This window comes from Panthera leo, chromosome F2 (assembly GCF_018350215.1).
Source record: "Panthera leo isolate Ple1 chromosome F2, P.leo_Ple1_pat1.1, whole genome shotgun sequence".
Lineage (NCBI taxonomy): Eukaryota > Metazoa > Chordata > Mammalia > Carnivora > Felidae > Panthera > Panthera leo.
The window spans coordinates 51,038,564-51,057,419 of NC_056695.1; the positions used below are offsets into that span (position 1 = coordinate 51,038,564).

At 36.8% G+C, this 18,856-nt stretch overlaps 1 long non-coding RNA gene across 2 annotated transcripts in view; it reads right to left on the reverse strand.

Annotated features, from left to right (window-relative positions):
- The window catches only part of LOC122210535, a 47,363-nt gene extending 37,520 nt beyond the window's left edge, over positions 1-9,843 (reverse strand). For both annotated transcript variants that reach the window (XR_006198114.1, XR_006198115.1), the window contains exon 1: positions 9,731-9,843. This is a non-coding gene — a long non-coding RNA (uncharacterized LOC122210535). The remainder of the gene's footprint in view (positions 1-9,730) is intronic.
- Positions 9,844-18,856: the final 9,013 nt, after the last annotated feature.

Genomic DNA, 18,856 nt, shown 5'->3' on the forward strand with positions numbered 1-18,856 from the left:
AGCTATGCTGGAAGGTCTAAGAAGGCCTGTTTTGCAAATTCAAAACTATTTAGTCCTTTTAACCTGCATTAGTCTAGACCATCCGTAGTAATTTCAAAGTGGTTTTCCAAGAAGAGGAAGGTGAGAGCTGCAAGGTCTCTTGAGGCCAACACTTCAAAACTAGTGCAATATCACTTCTGCCAAGGTTACAAAGCAAGCTCAGATTTTGAGCATGGGAATATCTACTCCATCTCTTGATGGGAGGAGCTCCAAAATATTGCGGTCTTATTTTTTCAAACTACTACAACTTCCCCCATGCCAAGGCTCTCCAAACCCAAGAAACCATAGACTATGTCTTAATATCAAGAGAAACTACTCTTTGTACTTTGGTACAAAGTTGCATCTATTGTAACACTTAGCCAATGCACCGTATATCATAGTTATCTATGTATAAGACTTAACTGCTCTCCTACATTGTGTTACCTTTTAGGATAGGCACCACGTGTCCTTCACATCAGATCATATGTATAAAATTATTTTGTTGAAACCTCCAAAGCATTCTAGAAATGCAAGATATTTTTATGATAGCTTTGCCATTAGTCTTTCTATTACTAGCACTTGACATGATGCCTCTTCTTGGTTAAAGCAAATGATCATTTGCTCCTGGCTCTTTGTAGTTGGCAATTTTAAATATTAAGGTTCACATGGTCTAATAAGTAAATCTTTTCTGAACACATATTTTGTTTTGTTTATTTAGAAGTGGAGGCAAGGGAAAGAGAATGAGTTTTGGCTCATTAATTATCTTAGTGAAAAATATTTACTGAGAACCTACATGATAGGTGGTATGCTAGTGTGCATGCTACTTTGAGAGTGTCTCTTAGAAGAGGGTCCACATGGATAGAGGTAATAGATAAAACTGTAAAGCAAAATTTAATATAGCAAAATTAGACAGCAGTAACAGTTTGATAACTCCTTCTCCTTACCTCCACTGTCCTGTTAATTTATTTCTCAAATATCACACAAAATTCACCTTCTCCTCCTCTTAACTGCCATTGCCTTAGTCCAAGCTTCCCTGGCTATTGTGATAAAACCTCAACTTTTCTTACCACATTCACTCAATGCCTCCCCTTAAACTCACCAACTCATTCTTCTTTATCCTGTAATTTAAGTTACTTATAAGAGGGAAATCTGGTCAAGATAGTTCTAATTAAACCTTTCAATGCTTCCTTTTATCTTCTTAGGATAAAGATAAAATCTCCCAAACTATCCTCCCTTATTCCCCTTCTCCTTTGCCATGTGCCACCTAATGATATTAACATATTTTGATTTATCAAACTCATTGCTATCTCCTTTGAATTACAATCATTCTTTGTATTTGAGCTGCAATGTCACTCTCTTCTGAGAAGACTCTAATCCACTCAACCAAGGGGAGAGAACTTTCCATCCATTCTAAGATGCTCAGTAATCTTCCCCATGAAGACTTCAATCTTTCTTGATTGCTCTCAAGGCTGGCTTCTTAGATATGCAAACTATGCAGTAACACAGAATCCTACACTTAGAAAGATCCCGAGTTTGGTTTAATGCTGTACTGTCACTGTACTGAAATTACTAATAATTTTCAAACAAAAAGCCCACATATTTTCCACTGGGCCCTGCAAATTATGTAGCTGAATCTGGTTGTCATGTTATCCACAGCTTTTTAAAAAAAAATGTTTGTTTGTTTGCTTGCTTGTTTATGAGAGAGAGAGATTGAGAATGAGTAGGAGAAGAACAGAGCGGGTGGATGGGGAGACAGAGAATCCCAAGCAGGCTCTGCTGTCAGTGCAGAGACTAATGCAGGGCTCAGTGTCACAAATTGTGAGATCATGACCTGAGCCAAAATCAAGAGTCAGACTCTGAACTGACTGAGCCACCTAGGTTCCCCCATTCACAACTTTTCATACAGTGCCTAAATCACCATAGGCACTCAATAAACATATGTACGTTGAGTGAACTACTCATCTCCCATTTAATTTTCTTCTTCTAGAAATATAAAACCCTGTGGTATTAATTTATTTAGTCTTCAATTAAATATTTTGACTACAAATCATATTGCAGATCCTGAAAATGTCACAAGGTTATATCATGAACAACTGCTCTGTATGTTATCTATGCTTTTTCCCTGTTTTTCTATATTGACTTGATGGTTTCCCCAAGACCATTTCTCCCTTTCTCATCCTACATAGCAATGAAACAAAAATTCAAAAATTTGAGCCTAAGTAAATGATAGATTAAATGCAAATTTACAGAGATAAAATTTTCCTCTCAAAAACTGAATGAAACTACAGATGGGCAAAGAGTGAATTAAAAAGATATTTAATTAGAGGGAAAAACGAAACAAAACAAAACAAAACTATGAAGGGAATGGAGACCTAAAAGCAGGAAGAAAATAAAGGGTCTTCCATCAGAGGGATCATGGAGAGACTGGGAGAGATCCAGGGCCAAATTGTCCTCAACTGTGGACCCCATACAACATGCTACTCATGAACAACAGGACCCCAAGGTGGAGGTGGGTAAGTGGGCACAGAACACTGTGTGGATGGGAGCCTAGAGTGAGAACCTGCTTCTGGGCAAGGTAGAACATTAAACAATCTGAGAAATTTCCTGTGGCATGGAAAAATAGATGTCATGAACTGTCCATGTCCACCCAAAATTCATATGTTGAAATCCTAACCCCAATGTGATGGTATTAGAAGGTGTAGACTTTGGAAGGTGATTAAGTGGATCATCTTAACGCATTCTAAACTTTTACTGAGAACTATTTGATTGTTGAGAATCAAAGCTAATAGTAAAACGTCAAAATTTTAAAAAGGTACATTTCATGCTACATTGCATTGTGCTCTTCTTTTGGGGGTTCAGAAAAATTTGGGACTTTTCAATAGAGGTCTAGTAAGTGATTTATTCTGTGTAAGACATACAGCTCTGGTAACTAAAACACAGAAAGGAAAAAGGATGAAATTATATCTTGCTGAGTAAAAATTGATCTTAAAAGATTTTCTTTACACTCATTAAGAAGATTAACATAATATCTTCTGTATCCCAGGGAATCAAAGTGGATTTAGGCTTTGCCTCTGGCAGGTGGTCTATAAAAAAAGGCTTGAACATGTTTGACTGGAGCTCCACTGAAGTGAAGCCTGTCGTTAAAAAGTCCCCGTTTACTGTAAGACTGTAAGTCATTAGGGCTAAAGCAAGCAAAATGAAGGCACAAAAGGAGAAAACTTTGGTTTTGAATTTTTTTAATGCAAAGTACGGGACTTACACCTTCTTCTAGATTTTGGTATAAGACTTGATTCTTTCCTAGATATTGGTAAGATTGTCATCAGTGTTTATTCCCCATTTTCATATATTGTGTCTCAGCCTTTTAAAATTTTCAACTCCTAATTCTAAATTTTCTTCTCCTCTATTTCAGTTCCACATACACCTCTCTAAGCCTCGATTTCCTTATCTGTAATTCTGTCATATTGAGTACATTTACAGAATTTTTGCAAAGGGATTTCATAAGATACTCTGTATAAACCTTGTTTAGTAGATGGTTAAGACTTCATTAAATTGTAACTGGTACTGGTACTACTATGATCAAGCTCATATAGGATATCCCTAGAACCTATAGCAAATATACTGTTATTACTTAGAAATCAGTTTAGTCTTCATTCTCTCTTAGCAGAATGCTTTAGGCATGACCCCTGGGACATCTACATGTAAGTACTGTGGCAGACATATTTAGTATTCACATATCCTCCCTGTGTTCCTCAACATTTTCCATTGAAATAAATTTTGATTTAACTATGGCACCATATAGCCTACGGTTTATTGCAAGTTTAGGCAATGAGAAAGGGTGTGAAGAAAGGCAGCCAAGCTCCAAGTAAGATCCATACAGAGAATTCAAAATAATTTGGACATAAGCCATGAGGTGCTAGGTGAAGTAGAGTCACCTCCATTGACTCTTACTTTCAGAATAGTTGGTAGTCACTTCTTCATCAATGTTAGCAGTTTCCAAGTGGTTTCTCATTAAATACTAATGATAGCCATGAGGAGTGGATTGATCTCATTTTCTTCATTTTATGGAGAAGTAGATTGAGTTTTTATTTTTTTTATTATTATTTTATTATTTTTTTAACGTTTATTTTTGAGACAGAGACAGAGCATGAACGGGGGGACGGTCAGAGAGAGAGGGAGACACAGAATCCGAAACAGGCTCCAGGCTCTGAGCTGTCAGCACAGAGCCCGACGCGGGGCTCGAACTCACAGACTGCGAGATCATGACCTGAGCCGAAGTCGGCCGCTTAACCGACTGAGCCACCCAGGCTCCCCTAGATTGAGTTTTTAAAGAGATTAAATGATGTTCCCAAATTCGGTATAACCAAGTGGTTGAGTTTTGGAGTCCAGTAGACAGGTGGGACATGTGAGATTTGGGGAATACTGTTTACTTCTTGGAGTCTCAGTGTCTAGATTTCAAGGGGTCATTTCATGGTTTGAATAGGATAATTTATCTTTAACAGTAAACATTAGCTATTGCTGTCACAAAATTAGTAAATGATAGAATAGGCTTTAAACCTAGGCTTCTCAGACTACAAACCTATTCTGAACCACTGAAAACAAGTCCCCATTTTGGCTGATAATGTAGTGCTCCATTAGCCAAATTGTTATTTTAACCACAAGTCTGGGACTGCATGCCCTCTAAATCTTAGAAAACTTGACATTTCCAGTTCTTCTTGTCAAGTTCTTGACATCGTCTTTCTTCTTCTTCATTCAGTAAGAAAGGGTATGATAATAAGTGGTGGTTCATTTGATAAACATGTTTTGGGGATCTATTATGTGCTAGGCAATAGACCAAATGCCAAGGCTACCAGGAAGGGCTCACAATCTAGAAGATAAGGTAGATATACACTAGTAAATGTCAGTCAGCATAATTAGCATTATTTAAAAAAATATTATAAAGAGTTTATGGAAACTCTGTGGATCCTATTGAACAGCTAATCCAAAGACAAAGAAAATTGTCAGAAAAAATAAATATAAATGATTAATAAGTCATTGGAAACTAGAATAAACTGTGCTTTTATTTACTAATATCTTGTTCCCCTGCCAGAAAGATTATACTTTCCCCAACCCCTTATATCAGGTTGAGCCATGTGGCCTACCAAGAAAATGTGAGCAAAAGCGGCATCTCTCTTAGGTAGAAGCTTTAAAAGCCTACCCAAACTTTGCCATATTCTTTCCCTTTGTCTGTAAATGACCAAATAGTAAATATTTTAGAGTTTGAGGGAATGTATAGTCTCTGCTGCATATTTATTTATTTATTTTTACACCAACCACTTAAGTTTTTAAAAAAGCATTCTTAGCTGATTGGCCATGCAAAAACAGATGACAAGTTAGGTCTGGGTCACAAGTTTGCCAACCTCTGTTCTACCTAATGGTTTGTGGAGTGTGGAGAATGACAACATGGGGCAGAGAACCCAGGTGACCCATGATGGACATGTGGCATGATGACAAATGAAACTTTCCTGTGATGAGCTACTAAGATTTCAGCATTATTTGTTAGTGTAGCATAATCGAGCTTATCCAAACTGACAGGAAAGCCTGAAACATTCTACCCGGAGAAATTGGTTTTTGTACAGTGTTATATTTGAGATAAATTTTGAAGGAGGCATAAAACCTTGCATCCTTAGAGAAAAAGGGAACTAGGCATTTTAAGTAGAGAATAGAGATTGGGCAAAAGTTTGGATTCTTGAATGTGTATGGGTGAGGATAGGAGGAGGGACAGATGGACAGGAAAAGGCCAAGTGGGAATAATAACTGAGAGGACAACATTATTGCATTATCATCTGTGATGGTAGCGTAGGGTGTGTTTTACAGAAGGATACTGCTTAGAACATTACTACCTTTATTTGTAGAAGTTCTTTCCAATCATTGAGGAAAAGTCATAACAGAGAATAAGCAATGTTGCTATCTAGAGAGAGAAAGCTATCCCAGTCTACTGTACATAAGCTAAATATTCTGAAGAGTGCTTCAAGACTTTTATGATTTAAACAGTACTTCCTAAAGGAACTATAGATTTTACAAAGGTTTTGATGACGTCTTCATCTCTTCAATATCTCAATCCTCAAGAACCAAGAGTGAGGCTAGGATCACTTTAGTAGTGAATCAAATGACTTTTAGGCTTAATATCTGATGTCAAAAACTCAAGTGAAGTGGAAACACACATACAGTACCTTATAAATATGATTTGATGTAACAATTTTAATCCTTTAGCCTAATCAGTGGGGAAAATATTTTTTTCTAGTATATAATTATTAAAGAGTAATTTATCAGCCTAAATATTGAAGTATGGGGTGATAGTGATGAAAATACAACTGACATTGAAATTGATCACCTTACAATTAATCAAAAACTCACAGTTTATAGAGCCTTATAGTTTATAGATAAGCTAATGTGGATAATTTGTATTTTGAATGTCCCACTCCATCCAACTTACATTTAAAAAAATTACCTTAGGTATATATTTATTCCAAATGAATATTTTGGTTATATATAGGGGTTTTTTGATTACTCACATTAATAACTTTTACCCTTTTAACTAATTTTTAAATGTGTAAATGTAAAATGCCAGCATTTTTTTGTCATCTTACAGTGCATTGTCAGTAGTTGCTTTTCAACTAAAATAGAGTATCTCTGCAGAGATATTAGGATTGGCAATATAACTATATATATCCCAGTTACTCTGGATACTGACAATGCATTTTTATTAACATATTTACAAAATTTTCCAGATAAATGTTAAAGAATTTTGACAAATTGAGAAGCTGGCCAGCTAACCAGAAACTCACAATCACTTCATTTTATCAACAGTGACATTTTAAATTATTCAACCATGAAAGAGATGGGAGATGGAATAAAGGAGGGAGGGAAGCATTTCTCTGAAAGAAGAGAGAGTTAGGGACTTTACAATTATGATCCGAAGACCTCTCTTTCCAGTGATCGAATTTTTTTCTAATTTCCACTGGGAACTGATATGATAGTTTTCAATAAAATTTTAGCTGACAGGCTGCAAAAATCTTTCTACTAGGTGTCGAAAATGAGCTCAGCACAGAGACAAATAAGGCAAATCCCAAAGCTTAAAAATTTGTCTGGGAGGATGGAATATAGAGTCAGCCATATAAAAGGAAATATGAAATTCAATGAGGTAAGCACAATGATAAAGTGCATAACGAGGCCCACGTGGCAACAAAGGGAATCCTGTAAGGGCAAGGATTCAAGAAATGTTCTTGACATAGGAGTAAGATGTCTAAATTGAGTGGTAAGTGATATATAAGAGGCAGGGAGATGAAGGGAGAAGTAAGCAGCTTGGGCATCCCAAACAAAGAAAAATCCTTACAAGGATTCTTACTTCTTACAAGAAGTTCATTTCTAGGATTATTCTTTTCTTATATATAAAATTATTTGGAAGCCCCATATTTATACCAGTAAATGTATACTATAAGTATGTATTACAGTGTAGGCTACTGCATATCTTACAATATAGAATAGTGTCCAGGAACTTCTTGGGAGAGAAGGGGGAGAACATGGAGAACCAGCTTGTTGGTAGAGAAGAGCCTTACTTCTTTCCTACATTAATCTAAGATATGGGTTCCAGAGAAAGTTTCAACCAAAGATTTATTCTTTATGTTTTGACATCAAACTGTATCAAGGTTTAGCTATGCAAATAATTTTGATATATGTAGAATAAGTGGAATAATACAATAAAGTAATATAGATTATATATATATATATATATATATATATATATATATATATATATAAAATGTTTATTTATTTTGAGAGAGAGAGAGAAAGAGCACGAGTAGGGGAGGGGCAGAGAGAAAGAAAGAGAATCCCAAGCAGCCTCTGCACTGTCAGTGCAGAACCCAACATAGGGCTCAGTCTCACGAACCATGAGATCATGACCTGAGCTGAAGTCAAGAGTTCGACGCTTAACCGACTGTGCTACCCAGACACCCGATTTTTTTGTTGTAATATAGACTAAGTTATTAAACAAAGATATTAACTGAAGAGTGAGCTAATCTATTTCTTTTTTTAATGTTTATTTATTTATTTTGAGAGAGAGAGACAGAGGGAGGGTGGGAGAGAGAGAGAGAGAGAGAGGGAATGTGAGTGGGGGAGAGGCAGAAAGAGAGGGAGAGAGAGAATCCCAAGTAGGCTTCATGCTGTCAGCACAGAGCCTAACTCAGGGCTCAATCTCATGAACCATGAGCTCATGACCTGAGCCAAAATTAAGAGTCAGATGCTGAACCAACTGAGCCACCCAGGTGTCCCAAACTGTTCTATTTCTTAGTTTAGGTTGATGGAAAGTGATAGATTCTTGAGAAAACAAAGTTTCTCCTTTTATTTGTCACTTCCAAATGGTTAATATATTTAATGCATTCAACTGAGAATTGTGGAAAATCCAGGAGAAATGGAGTAAAATATACAAGACCCAGGTAATTAATAAGTGGGTGATCTATAGTAAATTAGCCTCTATGAAATAAATCAGTCAGAGAGGGACAGATATTATGTTTTCACTCATATGTGGATCTTGAGAAACTTAACAGATGACCATTGGGGAAGGGAAAGGGAAAAAAAATAAGTACAAACAGAAAGGGAGGGAGGCAAATCATAAGAGACTCTTAAATAAAGAGAACAAACTGAGGGTTGATGGGGGGTGGGAGAGAGGGGAAAGTGGGTGATGGGCATTGAGAATGACACTTGTTGGAATGAGCACTGGGTATGATATGTACACCAATTTGACAATAAATTATATTAAAAAATAAAAATAAATAAAAATCACAAAAAAATAAAAGAAAGATTTAGACAATCAAAAAAAACCCCCCAAAATTAGCCTCTATGAAAAGGAATAGTGCCCACCCAATCTACTTCACAGAATTGTGATATCTTGGGACAGGACATTTGGAACTATAAAACATTAACAAATGTCAACTATTTTCATTCTTGAAATGAATTTATTGTCTTTTAAAGACTATACTGTCTCTTCCATTCCTCACTGGTTTATCTATCTCCTTTTCTTCAATTTATATGACACACAATTTATAATTTAATTATATAATTCATCATCTTGTTTTTACTGCTTCTTGGGCTTGTCTCTCCAAATTGGATACAGACTGATTACCATACTAATTTTTTTTTGCTGTCCTCAATTCACCTAACATGGAGCTGAGCCCATTTCTTATAGTTTCCCTCCTTTAGTTAATCTCTGTCCATATGTCCAAAAACTATCATGAGTCTGATCATGGTGAATTGAATTGTGTTGGGTTATTTTTCAGAGCATTTGTTTCCCAAGTTGCAAAGGCAAGGAAACCCTGGCATTGGATCCAAGTTCCAAGTAACCAATTGAGTGTGAAGGTCAGTGACACTCACAGAGACCCAACTGTTCAACAAGAACTAAGAAAAAAGGGTCTGCCAAGACAGAAGGAAGACTGGGAATTAATTAGCTTTTTAGTAACATATACTTATTGAGTGCTGTGGGAAACCCAAACCCATGGCAATGGCCTCAATTTAGACATGAATCTTACCTTTTCAGAGATAAGGCAAGAACATCCTCTTCTCTCATCATTATCTTTCACAACACATTGCGAGTTTGTTTTGTTATTTTTTTTTTCTCATGCATTATTCTATAACCAAGAGAAAACCACGTTTAAAGATTTAGAAGATTGTCACTCACATCTTTCCCCGAGCTCAAGCCAGATGTAAACTTTCCTCTGGGAGTCGGCAGAAAGGAGTTCCTTTTTCAGAATCACATTTGGTTTATAGAGATGTGAGTAGATGCTTTCCTCAGAGTGCAGAAGCCAAACTGGAAGACTCGTTCAGCAGGATGTGTTCTTTGAATGCTTTGGAAATAAAATATGTTCACAAGATTAAATAGTTTATCGTGCTCCTAAAGTGCTTGATTTGCAAGTTGGAAGGCTCAAAAATTCCTAAAAGATTCTATTGTACAAAAACCCCAGTTTTCTCCTCAAGGTCATTGGTCTTGTATGCTAGCGTTCCATTATTTAGATTCCAAGGCCCTTTGCCAGGAGAAATATTTTTGAAGTCAGTAATAAACACTGAATAATAAAGTTCGCTAGTTTGTTTTTGTTTCATGGAACAATGGCATGGGACTTTCTTCTCTGGATGTAAAATACAGAACTCTAAAAAGTAAAGACTAAAGGAATAAAATCCCAACACTCAAATGTATTGTGTAGATAATTATACATTTCTGTGTTCTATGTACCCTAACAGATGGCAATCTGTCTTATTTTAGAAATTATGTGTACATTCTCTACCTACTTCATTGAGAACTTAAGGTCACTTTTATAAGGACTTTCAGTAAAATGGAAATAATATGAACCATCTAATAACATCAATATTTAAAACACAAAAATAAAGAGCAGTAAAGCTCATGAACATCTATACAACTATAGCTGAATAGAAAATTACGCACTCAACTTCCTCATTCATGAAGACATAGGAGAGGAGACACAGTCAGGTATGTATTTAACCTTCTCCATATCAAGACGTCTAAATTTTTTAGGGGGTGCAATGTTTTCAGAAATGAGGTCCTAAAAACAACTTCTCCTGCAGGGTTTCAAATTCTGTCATTTACTGGCTGTGTGACTTCTACAACTTACTCAACATCCCTCGTGTTTGTTCATGTGAAAATGGAGGTAATAATTATAACAAACTCATAGGGTTATTAAGAAGACTAATGAACTAATATCAGTGAAATAGAATAGCGCCTGACACACAAAAATTGCTATATCGATATTTGTTAAATGTAATATAGGAAACACATAGAGATGTAATGGACATCTTTAATAACGTTTCCTCCAAAAAACGCAACCGTAGATTTCATGTGGATATCATGTGTAGAGGCCCTTCCTAGAAACTGAGACCACAATAACAAATCCCAGCCTAGTGAAAGTATTAGTTGTCAGGGACTTGAAAAATGTATTCCAAGTATACAAGTATTCCAAGTATAGCTTGTGTGTGTTTGTGTGTGTGTGTGGCAATGACTTTTTAAAATGTTTTGAATTGATTTGTTTAATTTCAAGTTAGCATAGAGTATAGTATTGGTTCCAGGAGTAAAACCCAGTGCTTCATCACTTACATATAACACCCAGTGCTCATCCCAGCAAGTGCCCTTCTTAATACCCATCAACCATTTAGCCCAACTCCCCACCCACCTCCCCTCCAGCAACCCTCAGTTTGTTGTCTGTCTCTTATGGTTTGCCTCCCTCTTTGTTTTGTCTTATTTTTCCTTCCCTTCCCCTATGTTCATCTGTTTTGTTTCTTAAATTCCACATATGAGTGAAATCATATGATTTTGTCTTTCTCTGACTTATTTTGCTTAGCATAATACATTCTAGTTCCATCCACGTTGTTGCAAATGGAAAGATTTCATTCTTTTTGATCGCCAAGTAATATTCCATTGTGTATACATACCACATCTTCTTTATCCATTCATCAGTCAGTGGACATTTGGGTTCTTTCCATAATTTGGCTATTGTTGATAGCATTGCTATAAACATTGGGGGTGCATGTGACCCTTCGAATCAGCATTTTTATATCCTTTGGATAAATTTCTAGTAGTGCAATTTCTGGAGCATAGGATAGTTTCAATTTTAATTTTTTGAGGAACCTCCATACTATTTTCCAGAGTGGCTGCACCAGTTTACATACCCACCAGCAGTGCAAAAGTATTCCCCTTTCTCTTCATACTTGCCAACATCTACTGTTTCTTGAGTTGTTAATGTTAGCCATTCTGACAGGTGTGAGGTAGTATCTCACTGGGGTTTTGATTTGTATTTCCCTGATGATGAGTGATGTTGAGCATCTTTTCATGTGTCTGTTAGCCATCTGGATGTCTTCTTTGGAAAAGTATCTATTGTCTTGTGCCCATTTCTTCACTGGATTATTTGTGTTTTGGGTGTTGAGTTTGATAAGTTCTTTATAGATTTTGGATACAAACCCTTCATCTGTTATGTCATTTGTAAATATCTTCTCCCATTTTGTCAGTTGCCTTTTAGTTTTGTTGATTGTTTCCTTAACTGTGAAGAAACTTTTTTTTTTCAACGTTTTTAATTTATTTTTGGGACAGAGAGAGACAGAGCTTGAACGGGGGAGGGGCAGAGAGAGAGGGAGACACAGAATTGGAAACAGGCTCCAGGCTCCGAGCCATCAGCCCAGAGCCTGACGCGGGGCTCGAACTCACGGACCGCGAGATCGTGACCTGGCTGAAGTCGGACGCTTAACCGACTGCGCCACCCAGGCGCCCCAAGAAACTTTTAATCTTCATGAGGTCCCAATAGCTCATTTTTGCTTTTGTTACACTTGCCTCCAGAGGCATGTCTAATAAAAAATTGCTGTGGCCAAGGTCAAAGAGGTTGCTGTCTGTTTTCTCCCCTAAGATTTTTTTTTCAATGTTTGTTTTTGAGAGAGAGAGGGACTGAGTATGAGCGGGGAGAGGCAGAGAGAGAAGGGGACACAGAATACGAAGCATGCTCCAGGCTCTGAGCTGTCAGCATAGAGCCCGACACGGGGATCAAATTCATGAACCATGAGTTCATGATCTAAGCTGACGTCAGACACTTAACTGACTCAGCCACCCATGAACCCCTATCCTCTAGGATTTTGATGGTTTTCTATCTCACATTTAGGTCTTTCATCCATTCCAAATTTATTTTTTGTGTATGGTGTAAGAAAGTGGTCCAGTTTCATTTTTCTGCATATCACTGTCCAGTTTTCCCAGCGCCATTTGCTGAAGAGACTGTCTTTTTTCCATTGGATACTCTTTGCTGCTTTGTTGAAGATTGGTTGGCCATACATTTGTGGGTCTATTTCTGGGTTCTATATTCTGTTCCACTGATCTATGTGTCTGTTTTTGTCCCAGTACCATAATGTCTAGATGATTACAGCTTTGTAAAACAGCTTGAAGTCCGGAATTGTGATGCCTCCAGGCTTGGTTTTCTTTTTCAATATTACTTTGGCTATTCAGGGTCTCTTCTGGTTGCCACAAATTTTAGGATAGTTTGTTCTAGCTCTGTGAAAAATGGTAGTGTTATTTAGTAGGGATTACATTTAATGTGTAGATTGCTTTGTGTAGTATAAACATTTTAACAATATTTGTTCTTCCAATCAATGAGAATGGAATATTTTTCTTTTTCTTTGTATCTTCTTCAGTTTCTTTCAGAAGCTTTCTACAGCTTTCAGTATACATATATTTTTTACCCCTTTGGGTGTATTCCTAGGTATCTTATGGTTTTTGGTGGAGTTGTAAAATGGAATCAATTCCTTGATTTCTCTTTCTGCTGCTTTATTTTGGTGTATAGAAATGCAATGGATTTCTGTACATTGATTTTATATCCTACAACTTTGCTGAATTAATGTATCAGTTATAGCAGTTTTTTGTTTTTTTGTTTTTGGGTGGAATCATTTGAGTTTTTCATGTAGAGTATCATGTCATCTGCAAAAGGTGAAAGTTTGACTCCTTCTTTGCTGATTGATATGCCTTTTATTTCTTTTTGTTGCCTGATTGCTGAGGCTAGGACTTCCAGTACTATGTTGAACAACTGTAGTGAGAGTGGACATACCTGTCATGTTCCTGACCTTAGGGGGTAAGCTCTCAGTTTTTTCCCATTGAAGATGATATTAGTTTTGGGCCTTTCACATATGGCCTTTATGATATTGAAGTATGTTCCTTCTATCCCTACTTTCTTGAGGGTTTTTATCTAGGAAGGATACTGTATTTTGTCAAATGCTTTTTCCTGAATCTATTGAGAGGATCATACAGTTCTTATCCTTTCTTTTATTCATTGATTGATTTACAAATATTGAACCAGCCCTGCAACCCAGGAATAAATCCCACTTGATCACGGTGAATAATTCTTTTAATGTACTACTGGATATGATTTGCTAGTATCTTGTTGAGAATTTTTGCATCCATGTTCATCAGGGAAATTGGTCTGTAGCTCTCCTTTTTAATGGGGTCTTTGTCTGGTTTTGGAATCAAGGTAATGCTGTCTTCATAGAATGAGTTTGGAAGCTTTCTTTCCATTTCTATTTTTTGGGAATAGCTTAAGAGGAATAGGTATTAACTCTCTTCAAGTGCCTGGTAGAAGTCCCCTGGGAAGCCATCGGGCTCAGGTCTCTTGTTTATGGGGAGATTTTTGATAACCAAGTATTTAGCTTTCTAATGCTCTGGCAAAACCCAGGGATAAAAAACAAAAACAAAAACAAAATCAAAAACAAAAAACTCTCTGTCACATTAGACTTTAAACCAAGCTTCATTGTGTCCCATCAAGATATAAAATCTGCCTTGAATCAGGAAAGTTTCCTGTCTGTTAATCTGTTTTAGAAATCAATCTTTCAAAACAAATCAATTCATCTGTTTTACAAACCAATTTCCACTATATGGAATAAAGGAACAAGCAAAGAAAAGAATGAAGAAAAAAGAAAAGAGAAGTTAAAATCAAATATGAGACTATGTCATTGAGTGCTTATATAATGTTATTTTCTCTGTTCTCACTAACCAAACCTGGGAAATAACCAAATCCAAATTCAGTTATAAACCCTGATTATCCAACCATAGTAATTCCACTACACTTCACCATTTATTATTCTTAAATGTTTATTCATTTTTGAGAGAGAGAGAAAAAGAGCATGAATGTGGAAGAAGGGAACAGAGGGGAACAGAGAGAGGGAGACAATAGAATCTGAAGAAGGCTCCAGGCTCTAAGCTGTCAGCCTGAGCCCAACATGGGGCTCGAAATCACAAACTGTGAGATCATGACCTACACCGAAGTCAGATGCTCAACCCACTGAGCCACGCAGGTGCCCCCACCATTTATTGGTTAAGTGTTGAGCATGAACACAACCGTGGCCTAAGAAATGTAAGGGAAAGTCTGTTGTGGGATTCCAGGGAAAAGTTTCCTCGCTTTTAAAGACATACCAGAAAAATTCTCTCTTCACCCTCTTGGATCTTCTTGTGTCTGCATTTGACGTAGAACCACTCCATTCATCTTTCAGTAGTAAGGGAAGCCAGGTTGAAGACAGAGCCAAGAGACTAGGTACATTCCCACAGAAAGACAGAAAGAACCCAGGCCCCTGAGGACCTCATTAAATCATTAAATTAACTGCCTTGGCATCACACTAACTCTGAAATTGTTATGTGAGATAAGTCACCTCATTGTATAATCCTGGTGAGCTGAGTTTTCTTTTACTTCCAGATCAAAGCTTCCTAAGTTTAACAAATGGTTCATATCTTTTAAAAAATGAGAAATTATTGATCTCTTGACAATGTGCTCATCAGTTAATCCTCCACAAGTATCTTTTTTTTTTTTTTTTAGAAAAGTTCTGGAAGACACCCTATGCAGAATTAGCAAGAAGTTGGGATACTAGGACTATTTAAGAAAGACTAAAATAAGGTTGCATCAACTGAGTACAGAAATAAAAATAAAGAAGATAATTCATAAAAAAACAAACAAACCTGGAAGCACTCTGAAAAGGAAACAAAAACCCTCATACAAGAGATAAGTTGAAATATAGACATTTTTAGTTGCTGAGAGCTCATACTCCTCACAGAGTCTCACTGAAAGAATTAATAAGTGATGTACTTCTGTAAGATGAGATTTAAATCAGAAAGAGAGGAGTAGGGCACAAAAAGCAAAGGTAAAGAAATTGGCAAATGTGTGATCAATCTAGCAACGTTTGCTCAGGGTCCATGGAAGGAATTTATATTTATGTTGTGTTTGCCTCAGGCCTCTCAGAGGTGAATTTTTAGATCTTAGCCAAAATTTCTAATAAGGAAACTTTATTCTGTATAGCTATATGAGAGTGCCAGTCACATGCTATCTTAAATACATACTCACTTAAGATACAAAGAGACTAATTTCTTAACACAAAGCTGGAAATGGAATTTGTAGGTATAATTCCTTATTTTCTTCCAGTATACGTATTATGTGACTTATAGGATAAGAAGTAACATTTACACAGCCCGTAATAAACATTTTTAAATATTTTGTTAGTTTCGTAGACATTATGGTTAAGGTTACATTCCTGAATGACAAGGGACATTTTTATATTTACATTTTAGGATACTTCATGAAAGCGTTTCATTCTGCCTTCTCAAATATAAGGAGAAAAACCAGTCATTGTCATAAAATTAATCCGATCGTGTAGTTTCGAATTTAAATACAACCCATGCTCCAGCCGGCTAATCTATAATGGTATTCTTTGTATACAGAACTCATGTGGTCACTGGAGTGAGATTTTTAACCTTCTCTTCCGTATCTTCCTACTTTTAACATGTACTCGACCTCTGTCAACAAGATAATCCATCCATTAAGGTTTCTCATAAAATTCTAAATTGCACTTCTCAATTTACATAATTTGCATTTACAGTTGTGATTTCTGATTTTCACAAGGCTCAGAACTTTCTAAGAGAGCTCAGACTGTGTCCATTTTTAAAGTTTGATGTAACCGAGTAAGGCTTGTAAAGTGAAGGGAGACTTCAACACTTTCTGTCTGTGTTTCCAAGTTTACCGCTCTGAATTTTATAGGTTTTTTGCTTGAATACATGAAACTCTTTTTATTTTCTCCATATATTTTCTATTAGTTTCTATACATAAGAAGCCTTTTGATGGCGCGCTTGGGTGCATCTGGACTGGGTTAAGCGCCGGACTTCAGCTCAGGTCATGATCTCACAGTTGGTGGGTTCCAGCACCCCTCGAGCTCTGTGCTGACAGCTCAGAGCCTGGAGCCTGCTTCGGATTCTGGGTCTCCCTCTCTCTCTGCCCCTCCCCCACTCGCACACACACATGCTCTCTCTCTCAAAAATAAACATTAAAAAATTTAAAAAAAAGAAGCCTTTTGATATTTATGTATTTATTTTTTATGTTTTATGTTTTATGTATTTTTAAAGTTTATTTATTTTTAAGAGAGAGAGGTGGGGGGAGGAGCAGAAAGAGGAGACACAGAACCTGAAGCAGGCTCCAGGCTCCCAGCTGTCAGCACAGAGCCCATGGAGGGCTCAAACTCATGAACTGAAAGATCATGACCTGAGCCAAAGTCTGACGCTTAACCACCTGAGCCACCCAGGCACCCTTTCACTTCCTCTTTTTAAGTATGTACAGTTCTGATTCCATGATCTTGCCTTCGGAGAAGTAGTGTCCGGGTCACTGGTTATCAGCATTGGCAGTGTTTTCAAAAGCACGTAGATTTGCATTCTAGCCCTAAAACTCCCTAGCTTTATCACTCCCAAGCTTGGAAAAATTACTTTATCTTTAAAGCCTCAGTTTCGGGGCGCCTGGGTGGCTCAGTCGGTTGGGCGTCCGACTTCGGCTCAGGTCACGATCTCGCGGTCCGTGAGTTCGAGCCCGCGTCGGGCTCCGGGCTGATGGCTCGGAGCCTGGAGCCTGCTTCCGATTCTGTGTCTCCCTCTCTCTCTGCCCCTCCCCCGTTCATGCTCTGTCTCTGTCTCAAAAATAAATAAAACGTTAAAAAAATTAAAAAAATAAAAATAAAAATAAAGCCTCAGTTTCCTAATATTTAAATTGAGGATGATAATACCTGCCTGAGGGTTGTTGTCAGGAGCAAATGAAATAACACATGTAAAATTTAAGAGGATACTTTACACATAATCGTCAAAACATGGTAGCTAGTATTATCTTTACATAGGTAGAAGGTCCTTAATAATATGTATTAATTTTGATAGGAGGACTTTTTAAAATCTTATTTATGATTCTAATGGGAAAGTCTCGGGTCTACTGTTTTGCTCTTATTTACGATTTAACAGTTTGGAATAATCTCAGGACGTTGGAACAGGAACTGAAGCGTAAGGGTGTTTGTCAAAAGCTTATGACAAAGTTAGCAATGTGGTTCTCTATTTTCCCTCCATTACTGCATAACAAGTAAGGAGGTTGAGGTTAGTTATATCTTTAAATTTATTGTTTATAGGATGGGTAAGTATTGTATCTGGATTAAATTGAATATAAAATTCTTCAGGGTTAAATAAAGGGAATAGAAGCCATTGTAAATATTTTAAAATCAACTTTGTTAAAGTATAATTTACATACAATAAAATTGCTACTTTTTTTTAAATTTTTTTTTTTAAGTTTATTTATTTTTGAGACAGAGAAAGACAGAGCATGAACGGGGGAGGGCCAGAGAGAGGGAGACACAGAATCGGAAGCAGGCTCCCGGCTCTGAGCCATCAGCCCAGAGCCCGACGCGGGGCTCAAACTCACAGACCGCGAGATCGTGACCTGAGCCGAAGTCGGACGCTCAACCAACTGAGCCACCCAGGCGCCCCAAAACTTTTAAGTTTATAGTGTGATAATGTTTGTAAACATATGCCATATAGTCACCACTACAATAAAAATATAGAATTGTGCTATTCATATAATAGCCACTATCTACAAGGGCTATTGAGCATTTGAAATATGACTAGTCTAAATTGAGATTTTTTTTAAAGTAGGCTTTAAAAAGTTCATTTTTAAAGATTCTCAGAAAATAAAAGAAATTATTAACCCCTTAGAGTTCCTTCTGATATTCGGAAAGCTCAGGAAAAAAAAAAAAAAAAAGAAAAGAAAAAAGATCTCTTTTCTTACTTAGAACCTAATCTTTTCAGGCTATGTAAACCCAGTCTTTACTTTTCCCCCAAAGTTCCTGAGTATTCTTCTGAGATAATCTCAAAGAGAAATAAATACTTTAGTCACCTGCACTGAGAGCCTTGCCTTGAGCTTCTATTCAATAACAAAGATAGTTTAAATAGAAGAGAAATGACCTCTGAAAGGGTAAAGCCTGAATATGC